Below are 13,212 nucleotides of genomic sequence, written 5' to 3'. Positions count from 1 at the left end.
GTGTATAGATACTCGTCACCATGCCTATACACCGTACTCCACATTTAGCAATTAGCAAATAATACTCTAATCCTATTCCCTCAAGCCAAAGTTAGATCAAACACTTACCTCAAATGCTCCAAAATCAACTCAAGCCTCTAGTATAGCTTTACCCCTCAAATTCGGCTCCAACTCGGTCAAATCTATGAAATAATGACTTTACAATATTAATAATAGCTAAACAAACTAAACCCAATGCCTAAATATGAATTTCTAAGCTTTCTACCCAAAATTCCAAAAATCGACCCCGGGCCCGCTTGGTCAAAACCCGAGGTTCGAACCAATTCCATGTCACCCATTCCCCCACGAGCCCGAATATACAATTTGTTTTCAAATTCGACCCCAAAACGAGGTCTAAATCAAAGAAAATTGAAAACCCCTAATTCTACCCTTTTCCCCCAATTTACACCCTAAATTACATGTTTTAGGTCTAGGAATTTGATAAATGATGATAGAAAATGAAGAAAACGAGTTAGATAATACTTACCCAAGAAGCTTTGGTGAAGAAGAGCTCTAAAGATCGCCTATGGGCTGTGGAGAAGATGAGTTCGTGTGTTTTGGGTGAAAAATCCCGTCAATGTTCTGTTTTGGGTATTTAAAAATCACTGGGCGAAATTGCTCTATGCGATCGCGGAAAGGGCACTGCGATGGCATAGAGGAAGGGTTATTGGTCACTGCGATCGCGAGCCATTGAATGCGATCGCATATAAGACTAAAATGGGGGCTGATATTTTTGTACACCGCGATCGCAAAATGGAAGGGGGCGATCGCATAGAATGAATTTGCAGAGGTACGCGATCGCATGACCTATAACGCGATCGCATAGAACAAAACTGGGCGACTCCAAATTAACTCTACGCGATCGTAGACATACCTATGCGATTGGATAGAAGAAAATGACTGGGCACTGACTGCAGAAATTCTGCAACACTTCCTAAGGCCAAAAACACCCCGAACCACCTCCGAATCACTCCCGAGCCCTCGGGGCTCCTAACCCAACACACACACTAACTCAACAACCTCATACGAACTAACTCGAGCGATCAAACCGCCAAAATAACATCAAAATCATTGAATCAAACCCCAAAATTATCATTTTTCATTCTAACTTCATAAACTTCAAACTTTAGATATTTAGGTCCGAAACACGTCAAATGACGTCCGATTTCGACCAAACTTTACAGAAAGCGCTTAACACATATTTAAGACTTGTTCCGGGCGTCGGAACCAAAATACGAGCCCGATACCACAGTCTTTTAATCAATTTTCATTTCCATTTTCCTTAATAATTTCAGAAAAATAATTTCACAAAAACATTCTTTTCCCGGGCTCTAGACCTCGGATTTCGACTCCGGGCATATGCCCGAGTCCCATATTTTTCTACGGACCCTCCGGGACCGTCAAATCACGGGTCCGGGTCCGTTTACCAAAAATGTTGACCAAGGTCAACTTTAACCATTTTAAAGCCACATTTTGAAATTTTTTACAGAATTTAACATATAATCTTTCCGGCTACGCGCCCGGACTGCGCACGCAAATCGAGGCAACTAAAGGTGAGGTTTTCGAGACCTCGGAAGCACGGAAAAAGAGATAAATCTGGTGATTACCCTTTGGGTCGTCACATACAGCTTCGAATACTTCAGTAGTTCTCGTTGAGTTTCTAGGCATGCACCTGTACAACCAAGTCACAAACGTTAAATTTCAATGTAAAGATTTGAAAGGAAGAATAATGACTACACTAAGAATTTTGGTATTTCTTTCAGTTGTAATTGATAACACCGTTAATTCCCCGGCAACGGCGCCAAAATTTGATCACGCCCAACTATGCCTTATAAAAAGGACACGCGGTCGTTGCAAATATAATCTGAGTATTTAGCCCAGAGTCGAACCCACAAGGAATTAACCTATCAATTACTCTTGTTAAACTTACTAAATTCTACGTAATCAACTTCCCAAACTTTCTGAATAACAATTGAGGATATTTCTACTAACTAAGAATGAATGTAAATACGCAACTGAAACTAACTATGCTTAAGTTGTAAACAATTAAGAGAAGGTTCTAAGGTTATGATTTTCCCTATTGATGGAATCCCTTCCGGTTATGTTTCACATAGAATTGCCTAATCATCTCTATCAATCATTAGCACTCTTATTACCGCAAATCTCTCTCGAGTAATCACGACAATTTACTAGACGCACTCTCCCGAGTTACGCTAGCTGGCTTTGTTTATTACAGCTCACTTTAGATTGCACCCAAGGCTTCGTTATCCCTAATCCCGCCTTTAAACCCTCGGTTATTGATCCCTCATATACTTTGGGAGTGGTGTTGTTCAACAATTGACCTAAATATGCACTCTCTCCCGAGTATGCACACTAAATAGGCATAGCTAATTGAGGATCCTATCAATTAACTACAATAAGAACATAGTTGAACAAATAGAGATTAAACTGGACAAACTATATTAACATAACAAGAAGTTCATCCCTCAGTAGGTTCCATCAAAACCTTAGACTAAATATTTAGCTACTCATACTAGTGTTCATCACAACAATATTCAAAGTCATCACAAATCGTAAAAACAAAAGGAAGAAAGGAAGAACTCGATGTTGAATTATCCTCCTTGCCTCTTGCCTCTCCTTGCCTTGAAGTAAGCTATGAAAACCTTGATAATGAATATTTGGGCGAGCCGGGCCTTCTATAGGTTAAGTGAATTTACCCCCGAACTTCCAAGTTTACCCCTGAAATTTACTTTTCCGGAACTGGGCTAGGGCGATCGCGGTAGTGGACGCGCTAGTGACCGCGCATATGCCCTATCATTCTTGTAAGCACGTGATTTTTTCCCTATACGAAATACTCCTATAAAATCCCAAGAAAATAGATTTTTTGTTATTATCGGCCATTTTAGAAATTTTTGTAGAATTTTATTTAATTGTTTGCATTTTGTGCATGTTTGAGTTTTATTTAAATCATGAAAAATACCAAAAATATCATGCATGGCATTTAGGCTTTATTTTTACACTTTTATAATTAGCTAGTAAATACTTGTTTTATAAAATTTGAAAATCATAAAAAATAGCTCATTTTCACATTTTTTGTCTTTAATTTTAGTTTATTGATTTTCCTTTTTTTTAAATTTAGAATTAAGTGATATTTATAATTTTTATAATTAGTTAATTAGTTTAATTTCACATTCTTAGATAATTTAGGATTTTTAACCAATAGGATTTTTAATTAAGAAGGGGGGGGGGGGGGAAAGGGAATTAGAATTAAAAGAAGGAAAACTTACACAAATGTCCCAAACAAATCTCAACTTACCAACCTCTAGCCATTAATCATAGACTTATCAAAACTAGCCAACAAAAATTGAAAAACTAAATAATAGGGTTCTTTCTCTCAAAGATCACATGCAAAAATCACCTTCTATATTTTTAAGCGTGATTAGCAACACTAGATACAAGACCGAAAGGAAATTTTATGGATGAGGTAGCAAATAAGGTGATGAAATACAAAAAATATACAATATTCCAAAAATCTAAACAAAAAAGGAACTTTTTCAATGGGTATAGTTGAAATTCATTGAAAATATATAGATAAGTCAATATACAAAATTTGAGGAGGATTGGAGGTTATTTGGATTGGTTTTGTATCAAAATTCGTAATTAAAATCGAGTTCAAAAAAGTCTTCTGCGACACATGTATCAAACATGTATCACGCATGTATCTCACACACATGTATACATGGATATACATGTGATACACAATAGATACAAATATGATACATATGTGATACACAAATGATACACAATGTGATACACATATCATATTTTTCATGTTCAGTTTTTACGGAATTTTCAATTCAAACCACCTCAAAGCTTCACCAAATCATCCCAAAACTGATATTCAAGCTCCTTAAGTTGTGCCCAATATATTATAATAACACCCACTCAAAACAAAGTAAACATTTGATATTGTTTTGCTACAAATAGCTAATTGGCTAATTTGGCTAATATTAGTAATAGTTTATCAACTGGCCAATTTTTGTAATGAGCTACCTATAAATGGACATAGCTGGTAATTTTCCTTTCCCAAAAAGGCCTCACACCATTAAGAGATCCCTACACCTTATATGTAGACTCCCAATCTTTTCAGCTACCAATGTGGGACTTTGTTCGCACACCCAACAATCTCCCCCTCGAACTAAGTTCTNACTATTTTTTTGTACTTCTCCAAAACTGCTTCTGCTTCTACTTAAAAATATATTTTCTTCTTCTAAAAGCTTGACCAAACACTTTAACTATGAAAAAAAAAGTATTTTTTTGGTTGAAAAAAAATACTTTTAACTTTGGAGAAGACAGGCTATAAATGACTTTGAGTTTAGGAGGGCCAGCATATGGACTTCCGCCCCGTTACATTGCGCATCTTTATTGTAAAGAGTACAACATGCAATTCGAAAAGTACAAGTGAACAACTAAACACATAAATAATCCTCTTAATCTTTCTTTTTTTTAAAAGGGAAACTTACACAAATGTCCCAAACAAATCTCAACTTACCAACCTCTAGCCATTAATCATAGACTTACCAAAACTAGCCAACAAAAATTGAAAAACCAAATAATAGGGTTCTTTCTCTCAAAGATCACATGCAAAAATCACCTTCCATATTTTTAAGCGTGATTAGCAACACTAGATACAAGACCGAAAGGAAATTTTATGGATGAGGTAGCAAATAAGGTGATGAAATACAAAAAATATACAATATTCCAAAAATCTAAACAAAAAAGGAACTTTTTCAATGGGTATAGTTGAAATTCATTGAAAATATATAGATAAGTCAATATACAAAATTTGAGGAGGATTGGAGGTTATTTGGATTGGTTTTGTATCAAAATTCGTAATTAAAATCGAGTTCAAAAAAGTCTTCTGCGACACATGTATCAAACATGTATCACGCATGTATCTCACACACAGGTATACATGGATATACATGTGATACACAATAGATACAAATATGATACATATGTGATACACAAATGATACACAATGTGATACACATATCATATTTTTCATGTTCAGTTTTTACGGAATTTTCAATTCAAACCACCTCAAAGCTTTACCAAATCATCCCAAAACTGATATTCAAGCTCCTTAAGTTGTGCCCAATCTATTCTAATAACACCCACTCAAAACAAAGTAAACATTTGATATTGTTTTGCTACAAATAGCTAATTGGCTAATATTAGTAATATTTTATCAACTGGCCAATTTTGTAATGAGCTACCTATAAATGGACATAGCTGGTAATTTTCCTTAAAAGGAATTGGAAAAAGGGGGTTCATTTTGGAATTGGGCCATTGTTCACTTACCCAGGTCGGCCCAGAAACTTCCCCCTATACAAATTAATTCCCTAAGCCCAAACACCCTTTAACCCGCCTACAGCCCAAAAAGACCCCTTCTCCCACTGGTCCGCCCCAGCCCAAACCGGGCTGACCCACCAAAATGACCCGCCCGTTTTCCCTTACTATAAAAGCCCCTTTATAATTTTCCCCCCAAATCCCCTAACCCTAGAGAGATCAGAGAAGCGGCTACTGTTTATCTTCCTCTCTACTGAGCTCGATCTCAACTCGCCTGAGTTCGAGCTCACTCACTCAAAACGGTTCCTCTCCACGTCACCTCTATTTCCAACGAATTTGTCAGAGAGGGGTACGATTATTCTCTCAAAACCGCGGTTTCTTGTACAAAAGGACGATTTGCTGGACGAATGGGGGCCGTGGATAGATGTCAATCGATCCACGCCTTCCATTTGTCCCAAAAATTGTTCAAAAATCTGAAGATTTTCGGAGTTTTTGGCAGATATTTTTGAGATTCTTGGAAGGCTATATAAGGTGAGTCTCTTTGTAGACAGAGAGAAAAACTCGAGGAAAAAATCAGAGAAAGAAATCGGAGAGAATTTTCAGAAAACTCAGTCAATTTCTAGGTTTTTAGTCGTCACTTTCCTTCAAGTTTTCTTTTCCTTTTTCTTCGTCAGTCTTCTTGGTCATTTTTTTTTCTTCTGAAAAGATACACAAAAAAAATATATATGGCTTGAGTTTAGTTTTCATTCGAGCTTTGTTTTGTTTTAAGAGAAAAAATCAAAAAAAAAAAAAAAGAAAAAAGAAGAGAAAGATTGGTGAAACAGATTTCTTCTAGCCTTGTTTTCTTTTTCTCTTGATTTCTGTTCTTTTTTTTAGAAAGGAATTTTGGTTTAAATCCTCAAGTTGAAGATTGGGGCTGGAGTTTCGAATTTTCTGCACTCTGTCGATTCTGTCCGAAGTGGTCTTTCGAAATTTCGATTTGGCTTGCAAGTTCTGCTCGATACTGTTGCTGAATCTCGCTGGAATTTTGAAGTCAAGAAAACAGTGTATTTGTTGATTCTATAATTGCTATAAAGGAAGATTGCTATTTCAGGTTCATTTGTTTTCTTTTCTTATGGTTTCCTGTTATTTGTTTTTTTTTTTTAACTGGATGTTGGCCTGTTACTTTTTAATCCATGTTTTGTTTGAGTTTTATAAAGAACATGAGAATGATTTTCGTACATGGTAGCTGGGGAATCTCGCTTTGCTCGCTGTTGTTTCTGTGCCGGAATTGTTTCAAGCTATTCTCTTTAGGTTCAGTGATTGAAATGTCTGTAGCGTATTCTTTAAAGGGTTTAAATCTGAATGTTTGATTTTTGATTGTCTGCGTGTTCTATATCACCTAGTTTAAATCCACCCATATATTTGAAATAGGTTACTGATGCATTGAAATGAATGTTGATTTAATCATGTTGTGAGGATCATTTTTTAAATAATATTAAGACAGTAAAATTCCTCGGCTGTTTAAAATGTATGAGTGTGTGTAAATTCCTCGGCTTGGGAATGTCTTCATTTCAAAAGAAATGGTGCTGACGATAAAAATTGGGCAGATCTCAATAGATTCGAAGTAGTAAAAGAATTAATCATAACCTTGTAATATTTATTTCTGATTGTTTAAATTGCAAAGTGTAAATTCATTATTGATGTTTGTTTCAAAAATAAGCAGGACTAACACCAGACACTGTCGTTGGCTAATTATGTAAATAGTCGCTTATATAAATCATGTTATTTATGCTTTTGGTGAAACTAACAATGTTCTTCACCTTGTTTTTCGAAGAAGACTTCGATTATATTAAATCTCTGTTAAGATTAAGTAACGAAGTATACTTTCCACCATATTGCTTTCTTTTTCCGTAATTATTGAATTTTGCAGTAATCCCAGATATAGGAAATAAACAATTTTGAACCATCGTAGTTTGCTTTATGCCCGATTTAGACTAGTATTGCGATTATATATACGTTCGCGTAATATAATTGCAAATTAAATTCTTAAAAGACTCGAGGGATGCGTTCGCGCAACGCATCCCTCGAGTCTTTAAAATAAACCTGTGACTTGGGACACCAAATAAACTATTCCAAGTGGCGATTCTGATTAATTAAATTAAATAATCCCATATCGATTAATGTCACTTTAATTGGAAAAACTCCCTTATATATCCCCTCGGGCGGGGTGTAAAAAAAAGGAGGTGTGACAATTCTGCCTCGACTAACTGGGCTAGCGCGGTCGCGCTAGTGACCGCGCTAGTCCAGGTCTCCATTTTAGCTCTTCTTTCTCTCGTCTTCCCACGTACTCAGCTTCTAGGGGCTTTTCTTGCTTCAGTTTAGCTCCGATTACCGTCTTAAGTCCTCATGCATGCCAATGACTCTTGCAACGTGTGAAATTCCCAATTAGAGCCAATTTATCATCATTTAACTATATTATAACGGTGAAACATGATCAAGCTGGGGCATAAACAATCGCGAAATTACATAAATCTAGCCTATTATCATTAAAGGCAAACAAAAGTTAATAAATAAATACTTTTTAAATGAAAAATTTATTTAAAATTAACTATCATAGCAGTCTTAGTGGATAACATGCAATAAATTTTATTTTAATTATGACTAAAATACTCTCAACTTAATGATTAATGATTAAGAAAAAAATAATTTTGAATAGTCAACGATTTATTAAGAAAATTTGAGGATTTACAATGTTAGTTACACATAATTGCATAAAGTTCTATTAGCCGAGCCCATTACGCTTGGCATTGGGCGTGTCCGAGGCGTAAGCCCCAATGGCCGAGGTGTAAGTCTTACAGAACTAAGCCCTACACATAAGTTCAGAAGCGTTTTGCGAGTGCTCCGCCCGAGACGAGCCCCGGGCGAGTCCCAATTCTGCCTTTTAAAACAGAGGTTGAAACTTCCATATCTTGGCCACCACATCATTTTAAACTATTCAAGGACTAGTCCAATATTGAAGCATGTATCGAATCTGTATTATAGATTTGATGAGTGTTATAACATATAATTTGGAAGCAAAAATACAAGCAACTATATAGTGCAGAATCGCCAAACTTTTCGGTGATAATATGAAAGGAAGTTTCGAGTTCTAAGAAAAGTTGAAGTATAAAAGGTTGCAAATAGCATAGGTTAGATACGGAAGGAGGAAATTCTAGCATTGATGAGGGAAGCTCTTTTCCTATATAGTGCTTCGAGCCAGGAGAAAGACTCAAAGCTAGGTACATAAGGTGAATTAAATGAAGTATCCCACTGGGAAAACTATAACAACTCACTGATACGCGAACGCGGGAATACGCGATGGACAAAATATAATTCCACCAAAAGAAGCGGCCACCGCCCAGCTAAGTCAAACACTCTACGCAAACGTGTGCAGGCTTACGCAAACGGATGCTCAAATTGCAGCAACTTACGCGAACGCGTCTGAAGACTCGCGAACGCGATGAACAATTTCTCCCAGCCTTCAAACAACTTTACGCGATTGCGATCGCGATCCATACCCCGCGATCGCGATTAAGGAAATCAGATACTCAGAGTTCTACAGAACCAGCAATGCAAAATGAAGGAAAAATAGCCCGAAACCCGTCCGAAACTCACCCGAGCCCCTCGGGACCACGTCTGAACATCCCAACAAGTCCCATAACATAACACGGACCTGCTCGAGGCCTCAAAACACACATAACAACACCGAAACGACGGATCACACCTCAACTCGAAATCAATGAACTTGGAAACTTCAACTTCCACAACTGATGCCTAAACCTATTAAATCACGTCCAATTGATCTCAAATTTTGCACAAAGTCACATTTGACGTTACGGACCTGCTCCAACTTCCGGAATCGGAATCTGACCCCGATATCAAAAAGTCCACTCCTGGTCAAACTTTCCAAAATTCCAACTTTCGCCATTTCAAGCCAAATTCTACTACGGACCTCCAAATCACAATCCGGACGCGCTTCTAAGTCCAAAATCACCCAACGGAGCTAACGGAACCATCCGAAATCCAATCCGAGGTCAAATACTAAAAAGTCAAACTTGGTCAAACCTTTCAAATTTAAAGCTTCTAGCAGAGAATCATTCTTCTAAATCAATTCCGAATAACCTGAAATCCAAAACCGACGATTCACATAAGTCATAATACATTATACGGAGCTACCCATGCCCTTAACAACCGAGTGAAGTGTAAATGCTCAAAACAATCGGTCAGGTTGTTACACTAGCAAGTTGATCCTGCATCATCTCGAATTCATTTTCATGGCCAGCCATCATATTCTCAGGCTCTAAGGCATGTTCATGAGATACATTGCAAGAGACAAATTTTTTTCTTTGAGATGTTTGTTCTTGGTATACTTGTTCTGCATTTCCATCCATCTGTTCATCTTTGAAACAATGTGTCCACTACTAGAAATACAGACTTTTCGCACGAAAGAATCGGTGAAAAATTTGTGTGAAATTTCAATATTCCCACGACATTCCCAGTGGAGACGCTCAGTGGGAAAACGGTGTCACCTAGTGTAATTTCCCACGAACGTCGTTGGAAAAGTAAGAAAAAATAATAATTTAATTTTCTTAAGTTTCCCACCGAATCCGTGGGAAGTATTAAAAATAATTTAGATATTCTTTTTATTTAACCCATGGAAGTAGTGAGAAATATTCAATATTCGCACGGAGTCGGTGGGAAAGCCGTGGAAAATCTGAAAAATATTTCATGGCCAAATATGTTTTTAGAACTACACCACCTGCCAAACAGAAAGTACAACCAACAATACAAGACTAAATACAATTAAACATTCAAATACCAAGTTCAACATGCAATCCAATTCATTTCATAAACAACTAATCAATCCATTTCATAATTAATATCCAACTAATCAGAAAGTAGAACAAAAACTCAAAAAATCCAACATTCAATATTCAACATCCAGGTACCATCTAAGACAAGCTAATAAAAGAAACTACTCTTTAGTTATCATCAGATGCTGGAAAACGGGGCACAGGAAATGCACGAGATGCTAAGAGGGAGTTTATCTGAGACTTGAGACTCTTAACATCACTAGTGACAAGTCTTAATGCATCGTTCTTTTGCCTTATTTCTTCCTCCCTTCGCCTTTCCTCTTCCTCTCTTCGCCTATCTTCCTCCCTCCGCTTTGCCTCTTCTTCCCTTGCAGCCCTTTCTTCAAGATACAACTCAGTAATCTTCGCTACCTTCCTATTCAATTTCTCAAACTCATCCAGATCAACCGAGCAATGTGAGGAAGAATAAGAACTAGACAATCCAGAAGTACGACGACCAAGACTAAACTCTGATCCAAGGCCGTACACTCTCCCCTTATGCATGCCATCAGCTGCCTTAACCCACATGTCCATGATCTCCTCTTGGGATGGTTGGATTGGACTACCTTGATCATCAATCGGCTGACTTTGAATGAACTCCTCCAAGCTTTGTTTGAAAGTATCCTACAAAAAAATTACAATTATTATAAAGTGAAACATGAACACTACCCAGTGGTCTTGTTACTATGAGTAATTCACATGAAACCATCATTTTCATAGGCATAACATTTTAAGTTCAATTACATGATTAAGGGCTTTAATTGCCTTTCTCAATCTCTTAGAAAAATAATTCAAAATGTTATATCTGACATCATTTTATCATCATTGGCACTTTAATTGCCATTTATATGACACCAGGCAAAGCACATATCCAAAATAATCTTGTGGGTTCAAAACCTAGTGTTTGGCTCAAAAGATACTAATTACTTTGTAAGCGAAAACAATCAAAAATGAATCAAAGGTAAATCCTAGGCAATAATTAATACTGAATCAGGAATTAAAGCAACAAGACAACCATTTTCATTTAAGCAATACTCAGGAAGCTTTATTGATTGGAGAAATTGACTCTGCCCCTCCTTGGAGAGGTTCAAGGATTACAAATTTGGCTTTCCTTTTTGCAGGTCATTGTCCTCTTTCCTTGGAAAGAGGTCGAGAGCCTGTCGATTTCTGAACTTCTCACGTCTTCTTCAGCCTGATGGAGCATTCTTCCCTTTGTTCTCAGAACCAAGAATGTTCTATGTTTTGGCCCAGGAGGAGAAGAATCAGGAGAGAGAATGGAGTGTTAAATACTTTCTCTCTGCCCATTGGAGAAGCCCCCTTGAAAAGGTTCTCTCTCTTGGTATTTATAGCTTCAAGCTTTGTGAGCTGATCACGAGTTGGCGTCGTTTTCGGCTGTGGAGACGTCCCCTTGTTGTGAAAGGGCCATGACCCCCTCGTTCATCTTAAGGACAGTTGTCATAAGTCAAGAATCAATAGCGTTGACCATTTACTATACATTGGTCGCGATGGGGTTGACCCCCTGGTCATCGTATGGCCGAATTTCTACCAATACACAATACTTCAAGAAAAAGTACTTTTGTGGAACGAGATAATTTTTCACTATATAATGGAAATCCTACGTAGGTAAAACAAAACAATATAATGATATTCGTTAATATTAAGTTTGGGTTTTCATTATATATGGAGACGAAATATTTTTTTCAGTTAAGACGAAGCATTTGATTTTGAAATATATATATATATATATATATATATATATATATATATATATATATATATATAAGGGATTGTATTGTCAATTGAGTCGTATATTATATTATATATACGAGGGTGAAAATAATTTGATTGTTCAATAGCTAATTTTTCATATAAACTAATATATGGACATTAAAAAATTATTCCAAAATAACAAGATTGCGTACCATCAATTTATGACATAAATTTGCAGATATATATTAATATACATTACGGCATAATGCAATGATCGTTGTGATAAAAGAATTATAATCCATTGAATTTCTTACCAACTTTCTGCCAGTTAACAGGATTATCTGTTTTAAGTTTCAAAAATTGTGAAACTCCATTTAAAGCACTAATTCTATAGTTTTCCAAACAATATTAAATTGCCTTACCAACTCTAGAATCTAGGGGTATAGCAAAACCAAGCTTAAGAAAAGCAAAAGATAGTATTAGATACTAGAGTAGTAAAAGATTAATTANGATGTGTCATTTTTGCTCTTTACACATTCATTGTTCTTCTGAGAGAATTCTCGAGAAGCCTTTTTCTTCTGTTAAACCACAATTTCCCTATTCTTTCGATCGTTATCATCATTGATTCCTTCGTTTCTCCCGTCAAAGTTCTTCTTTCTCTCGCTCGTGAATCGATTATGGAAGGAACTTCCTCTCGTGGCAATCGCCCGGCTAATTCTCCGGTGGTCGAAAATCCCGCTCATGCAAATGGAGGATTAGAGTTGGTGGAAGGTGAAGAAGTTCCTTCGATCGATGAAATTCTACCTCGACCAAGAAATCAGGTAATGGATTTTAGTGCACCGGGCGGCGTGGAACAGGGGGGCATTGCTTCTCTAATGGGGGAAGTGGGGATAGCCCAGATGCGTGAGCGGTGGCGTATCCCACGTTATGTCGAGATTGCGCTTGCGAAGACTGAGGACAGGGTGCAGATTGACCGTCGAGGGTATTGCTCGTTCTATGCTTATCCCTTTCAGGTGGGGCATACACTCCCGCTCCCAATGCTGGTAGGTGACTTCTGCCGCTATTATGAGGTGTGCCCGGCCCAACTTTCTCCTTACCTCTACAAGCTGCTTCTCATGTTCATTAAGTACGCGGAGCTAGCTAGCAGGGAGGTCACCCTGAGGCATGTGCTCAGTCTCTTTGCTCCCCAAAAAATCCGCGGCACCATGATCCATGCACGCCCACGAGGATCGAAGGG

At 37.2% G+C, this 13,212-nt stretch overlaps 1 long non-coding RNA gene across 1 annotated transcript; it reads left to right on the top strand.

Annotated features, from left to right (window-relative positions):
• LOC109240594 lies at positions 5,607-6,618 on the top strand. The gene is made up of 2 exons (XR_002070107.1): positions 5,607-5,922; positions 6,268-6,618. It is a non-coding gene; the product is annotated as an uncharacterized LOC109240594 (long non-coding RNA).

The sequence above is a fragment of the Nicotiana attenuata genome, chromosome 1 (genome assembly GCF_001879085.1).
Source record: "Nicotiana attenuata strain UT chromosome 1, NIATTr2, whole genome shotgun sequence".
Lineage (NCBI taxonomy): Eukaryota > Viridiplantae > Streptophyta > Magnoliopsida > Solanales > Solanaceae > Nicotiana > Nicotiana attenuata.
This window is presented reverse-complemented; position numbering and strand designations above follow the sequence as displayed.